The sequence below is a fragment of the Pholis gunnellus genome (genome assembly GCF_910591455.1).
Source record: "Pholis gunnellus genome assembly, chromosome: 23".
Classification (NCBI taxonomy): domain Eukaryota; kingdom Metazoa; phylum Chordata; class Actinopteri; order Perciformes; family Pholidae; genus Pholis; species Pholis gunnellus.
In genome coordinates this window covers 1,263,663-1,271,090 of record NC_136550.1, presented here as the reverse complement: position 1 = coordinate 1,271,090, position 7,428 = coordinate 1,263,663, and positions in this window count along the sequence as shown.

Below are 7,428 nucleotides of genomic sequence, written 5' to 3'. Positions count from 1 at the left end.
TCCATAGCTTTAGAAGTCCAGAGGATGAGGGGGGGGGGGGGGGGGGGGGAGAAGAGAGGGGAGGAAGAGAGAAGGAAAGGAGAGTAGAGAGCGGAGTGGACAGTACGTCTGATACAGTAGAGAGCTTTACATCCATAGCTTTAGAAGTCCAGAGGATGAGGGGGGAGAGAGGGGGGGAGAGGGAGGGAGAGGGAGGGAGAGGGGAAGGGGGAAGTAGGGGAGGAGGAGATAAGGAAAGGAGAGTAGAGGTGGAGAGAGGACAGAAGGGAAGAGGAGGAGAAGGAGGAAGAGAGACAGGCAGAGGAGAGGAATAGATGAGAGAAAGGAAAAAAAGCATTTACAAAGGAGATGTCAGACCAAGGTAACCGAGGAAGGAGTGTTTGGTGGAGGAAGACGAGGAGGAGGAGGAGGAGGAGGAAGAGGAGGAGGAGGAAGGAGAGGAGGAGGAGGAAGGAGAGCGAGGCTTCAGAGAGATGAGCGTCGTGATGGGGAGGAGAGGAGACAAATCCCTCCATCCTGCCCGGTCAGAGAGCGAGGGATGAAGAGGAGGAAGTGAGGAGGAGGAGGAGGAGGCGGAGCCTGCAGCGGTGTGTGTGTTGGTGGGCGTGTGCAGCCTCTGGACATGTGTGTGTGAGCGCTGATTGTCTCCGTGCACGTACGAGGTGTGCGTGTGCACGTCTGCGGGGTGCTTGACCTTACAGTGGAGGCGCAGACTGTCCCTCCTCTTGGCGCTGTAGGGACACAGCTCGCAGGTGAACGGGCGCTCTCCCGTGTGCACGCGCACGTGCTCCACCAGCTTATTGGCCGTCCGGGTCAGGTGACCGCAGCGGTCGCACCGGTACTGGTTGCCCTGGCGATGACCCTGGAAGTGAACCAGCAGCTCCTGTTGCCCTGGAAACGACCTCTGGCAGATGCGGCAGCGGTGCTCCGAGGAGGAGGAGCCCCCCCCCTCCTGGTGGGTTACCACGGCAACTGACGGGGAGGCGATGCTGGAGGAGGAGGAGGGAGAGGTGACGGGGCACCTGGGAGGAGAGGGAGGGGGGGGGGGGGGCGGGGGGGGGGGGGTCAATGATGCGCACACACACACATACATACCTACACACACACATACCTACACACACACACAGCCTCACTCACTCACACTCACTCACTCACTCACACACACACATACTTACACTCACACACACCTACACTCACACACACACCCTCACTCACTCACTCACACACACTCACTTACACACTCACTCACTCACTCACACACACACCCTCACTCACTCACACACACAGCCTCACTCACACAGCCTCACTCACTCACACACACACCCTCACTCACTCACACACACACCCTCACTCACTCACACACACAGCCTCACTCACACAGCCTCACTCACTCACACACACACACACACTCACTCACTCACTCACACACACACACACTCACACACACACTCACTCACACACACACACCCTCACTCACTCACACACACAGCCTCACTCACACACTCACACAGCCTCACTCACTCACTCACACACACACACTCACACACACACACACACACACACACAGCCTTACACTCACTCACTCACTCACACACACTCACACACTCACTCACTCACTCACACACACACACTCACACACACACTCACTCACACACACACACCCTCACTCACTCACTCACACACACAGCCTCACTCACACACTCACACAGCCTCACTCACTCACTCACACACACACACTCACACACACACACACACACAGCCTTACACTCACTCACTCACTCACACACACTCACACACTCACTCACTCACTCACACACACACACTCACACACACACACACACACACACCCACACACACACACACCCACACACACACACACACACACTCACACACACACACACACTCACTCACTCACTCACACACACTCACTCACACACACACACTCACTCACTCACACACTCACTCACTCACTCACACACACACACTCACACACACACTCACACACACACCCACACACACACACCTCATCTCTCCGTCGGCTCCCGTGCTCCCCCGTATGTGCGTGTTGGCGTGAGCCCTCATCTCTGCCTCCTGATTGGTCGAGTGGTCGCACAGGCAGCAGTGCAGCGAGAAGGAGCCGCGCTCCCATTGGCGGTGGTCCGTCATGTGACTCTGGAAGAGGCCGCGGCCGTCCATCTCGAAGCCACACACGTGACACCTGTAGGGCCGGTTAGCTTAGCTTAGCATAAAGACTGGAAACAGTCAGTCAACCAATCACAACTTATTTGTATAGCACTTGAAATGTGCTAAATAGGTTAATAAATAAAAGCCAGACTTAAAAGGTATTTCACAATACATAATTGTGTATATGAATATTGTGTATTGAAAGTGTTCTTCTATCTCTGTGAGGACATGTCCAGTATGTCACTGAGGGTCCTCACAGGTATAGCAGAACACACCTGTGTGTTTCCTCACCTGTAGAAATAAGAGCAACCGGTGGTTTGATCTCTGCTGAGGCTGGTTTTGGTTTCTGTGAGAACAAAACAATAAAGTTTATTATCACTCATGAGATGTATTGAGTCCCTGAGTATGTGTGTGTGTGTGTGTGTGTGTGTGTGTTACCATGAGGAGGTTCTTGGGAGCTCAAGAGAGGCGAGGAGCGGAGTGTGTCCACATTCACCTTCAGGACAGGACTGTAGAAAAGGGGAATCACACACACACATAAACACTTTGCCAGAACAAAGCAGGTCAGAGGTCAAAGAGTCCCCGTGACATCACCGATGGACGACAGGAAGTGAAGCGTCACCTGCTCCTGATGGGCGGAGTCGTCCTCTCGTCCGGCCGACTGTTGGATTTACTGACTCTCTCTGCAGGAAGGAGAACGTTTAATTATACATCTTACGCTTGTAAGTACAAGTTTGTATGCAGCTGGTTTATTTATGTATGAAATATGTAACATGAATGTGTATTTTATTAATTTTCTGGTATTTAATCAGCATCAAATTACTCTTAAGGTACCTGAAGCGCTCATTATGCAGATTGAAATTCAGCTTTTTGAAATTGTAAATCAAGAAATTTCACATTTTAATTTCAAATTGGTGAATTGAGAATCAAATAAATTCAGATTCATGGTTTCAATTTTAAATATGAAGTATTTAGTGTCTGTTTGAATCTCAGTAGTAGTGCAGTACTGTAGTAAATGTACATCATTAGAGTACAGGTACAGCAGTAGTATTGCGTGTTTCTACCTGAGAGCTGGTGCAGCAGCGTGGATGCCAGGTTCACCGACATGTCCTGCCACAGCACGGCTCTGAGGCACTGGTCGGCCATCTTGGCTCCGGGGGAGAACTGGTCCTCCATCTTGGCTCCGAAGAAGAGCTGCTCCTCCGCCTTCGCTCCTGAGAAAACACGGTCCGCCACCACGGCCCCGGGAAGAAGCCGGTTCTCCATCTTGGTTCCGAAGAGAAGCTGGTTCTCCATCTTGGCTCCTGAAGCAAACTGGTTTTCCATCTTGACTCCAGAGAGGAACTTGTTGCTCATCTTGGCGGCGGAGAAAGGCCTCTCTGCAATTTTGGCTTTAAAGAGAAGCTGGTCCTCCATCTTGGCTCCAGGGACGCCACGATCCTCCATTTTCACCCTGAACTGTAACGTGTTGGCTCCGGAGACGACGCCGTGTGCCGTCTTTGATCCAGGCTGGCAGCCTCCGGTGTAAAACGTGTCTTCTATCTTAAGGCCATGCAGACGCTGGTCCGCCATCTTGGCTCCAGGGTGCAGCTGCTCCGCCACCTTTTTTCCACCGAGACCCTGGTCTTCTGTTTTAATGCCGAGGACGTGGTGGCTCGCCATCTTTAGGGAAGGTGAGGGTATCTCTTTTGGGATTGGTCGATCCTGGACGAGGTCAGAGGCAACCATTGTGTCGACTTCCATTGGCTCTTCTTCTTCTTTGACCCTCACCACATGGCTGCTCACTTCCTGACGCTCTGTGATTGGCGGGAAATCTGTCAGTGCGCTTATTCAGCTGACATTAAACATGTTGTATATAAACCTCCTCTGATTGGATGGATGGGTGGATGGATGAAAGTTAGGATAGTTGGATGGATGAAAGGAAGGATGGTTGGATGGATGGATGGATGAAAGATGGTTGGTTGGTTGGTTGGTTGGTTGGATGGATGGATGGATGGATGGATGGAAGGATGGATGGATGGTTGGTTTGTTGGTTGGATGGATGAAAGGAAGGATGGATGGAAGGATGGTTGGTTGGTTGGTTAGTTGGTTGGTATGATAGATGGATGGATGGTTGGTTGGATGGAAGGATGGTTGGTTGGTTTGTTGGTTGGATAGATGAAAGGAAGGATGGATGGATGGTTGGTTGGTTGGATGGATGGTTGGATGAAAGGAAGGATGGTTGGATGGATGGTTGGTTGGTTGATTGGTTGGATGAAGGATGGTTGGATGGATGGTTGGTTGGTATGATGGATGGATGGATGGATGGATGGAAGGTTGGTTGGTTGGTATGATGGATGGATGGATGGAAGGTGGGTTGGTTGGTATGATGGATGGATGGATGGATGGAAGGTTGGTTGGTTGGTTGGTTGGTTGGTTGGATGGTTGGATGGTTGGTTGATTGGATGGGTGGATGTATGGAAGGATGGTTGGATGGATGAAAGGAAGGATGGTTGGTTGGTTGGTTGGATGGATGAAAGGAAGGATGGTTGGTTGGTTGGTTGGATGGAATGATGGATGGATGGATGGATGGATGGATGGCTGGTTGGGTGGGTGGATGGAAGGATGGTTGGATGGATGAAAGGAAGGATGGTTGGATGGACTGATGGATGGGTGGATGGATGATGGATGGATGGATGAATGGATGGGTGGTTGGTTGGATGGGTGGATGGATGGGTGGATGGTTGGTTGGTTGGTTGGACTGATGGATGGACTGATGGATGATGGATGGATGGAAGGATGGTTGGTTGGTTGGATGGACTGATGGATGGGTGGTTGGATGGACTGATGGGTGGACTGATGGGTGGATGGATGATGGATGGACTGATGGACTGATGGATGATGGATGGATGGTTGGTTGGTTGGACTGATGGATGGATGGACTGATGGATGGATGGATAAAAGGAAGGATGGGTGGGTGGAAGGATGGATAGACACACACATAGCTGTACCTGCCAGTTTCCTCAGCAGATCCGAGGCCAGTGTGTCGGTGGCAGCGTTGCCGTCGGGTGTGTGTGAGAGCGATGGCGGCTCAGGACTGGCCCCGGGGCCGTCCGGAGAGAGGGCGAGGCCCGGCTCGTCCTGCTGACCGCCGCGCACCTCCGGCAGGGCCTCGCGCCTCAGAGGCTCCTCCTCCGCTAGCCTCCCAGGATGCATCTGGGCCTTCTGGGTCGCCTCTGAAGAGACAGAGAGGGATGGAAGAAGGGCGTTGACTGTAAATAGAATTACAGCAGAGTTCACATTACAGCCTGATGATTGCACTCAACTCACCAAGAGAGAATAGCTTTCACACTACAAGGCCAACAGTATGTGGACGTTAACTATAAGGAACCCAAACCAGGAAGTAGCACAGCTGTCCACATATTACTATCAAGGATTTAAGTGTTTGATCAATCAATTACATGTTCAAATTTCAGTTTACTGATTGATCAATCAGCTACAGTACTGTAGTACTAACATGTATTTGTTTACATGTGTGTGTGTGTGTGTGTGTGTGTGTGTGTGTGTGTGTGTGTGTACAGTGTGTTACCTGACAGCCTGATGAGGAGGTCGGACGCCATCTTGGTGCCGACATCCGGGCTGAAGAGAGAGGTGGCTGCTGGGAAGGGACTCGAACCTGCGGCGTGCGCGGCGTCCGGCGTCTCACTCAGCGAGCGAGCGCCATCGCCGGCTGTGTGTGTCTTTGTGCGTTGTGCGTTTGCGGGGTGTGTGTGTCGTTTGGCTGCATCAGAGGGAGGCTGCAACACACTCGACCCACGCTTCATTTTCCAGAGTGTGTGTGTGTGTGTGTGTGTGTGTGTCAAAAGAGAGGGAGTCAAAACTCAGAAGAGAGGAGGGCAAGAGAGAAGGAAGAGGAGGAAGAAGAGGAGGAGGAAGGCAGTGTTGCTAAAATAAGGCGACTGTGTTTTTTAACATATGGAAGTGAAGAGCGCATGATAGATAGAGAGCGAGAAAACGAGGGAGGATTTACAGTTGCTGCCTCTCATTGACCTGAAAGAGAGAGAAAGATGGAGAGAGAGAGAGAGAGGGAGAGAGAGAGAGAGAGAGAGGGAGGAGGGGAAGGAGGAGAGAGGAGAGAGGAGGAGGAGGAGGATGAAGGGCGAGGGAGGACAGAAGAGGAGGGAGAGAGAAGGAGAGATAAAGGGAGGAGAAGAAGAAAACGAATATGAACAAAGTGAATCTGTGAATGAATAAATTATTGGATGGATAAGACCCGATAAGGGGATAAATCATCACCATGGAAACGGACCCATGCTGTGTCAACTCCTGACCTTCCCGCCAACAAACAATCATCAGTCATGATCAATAACCATCAATAACCATCAGTTATAACCATCAATAACCATCAGTTATAACCATCAGTTGTAACCATCAATAAACATCAATAACCATCAGTTATAACCATCAATAACCATCAGTTATAATCATCAATAACCATCAATAACATCAATAAACATCAGTTATAATCATCAATAACCATCAATAACATCAGTTATAATCATCAATAACCATCAATAACATCAATAAACATCAGTTATAACCATCAGTTATAACCATCAATAAACATCAATAACCATCAGTTATAACCATCAATAACCATCAATAACCACCAATAACCATCAATAACCATCAGTTATAATCATCAATAACCATCAATAACATCAATAAACATCAGTTATAATTATCAATAACCATCAATAACATCAATAACCTGCCGCCATGCTGTTGTATTCATCACTTTTTGCACCTTGATAAATTAAAAATGTAATTTGTTTTGCCATCTTCAGTACTAATATGTATATATTATATATATTTAATATATTATAATAATATAATATATTTATATATGTATATAATTAAAATGTGAAAACTCCTGCATAGAAAAAAACACCTCCAAAGAAATAAAAATATAGAATTAAATGATTTCATATATTTGTATTTATGCACAGAATAAATGTGTATGAATATAAAATGTAATATTTTAATCCTATTTTAAACAATTAGGCAAATTGTTTTTATAGAATATAAAACTAAAATTAAAAAATATATAATTATTAATTATTTAGTCTCGTGCTGTTAGATTGGGACAGTAAAATATTAAACAATAAAATCATAAAATATGTATTTAAAATTTAAAATAAAATGGCCAAGAAGAATAAAATAATATAAATTTAAATATTTTTAATTAACTTAAAATAAAATAAA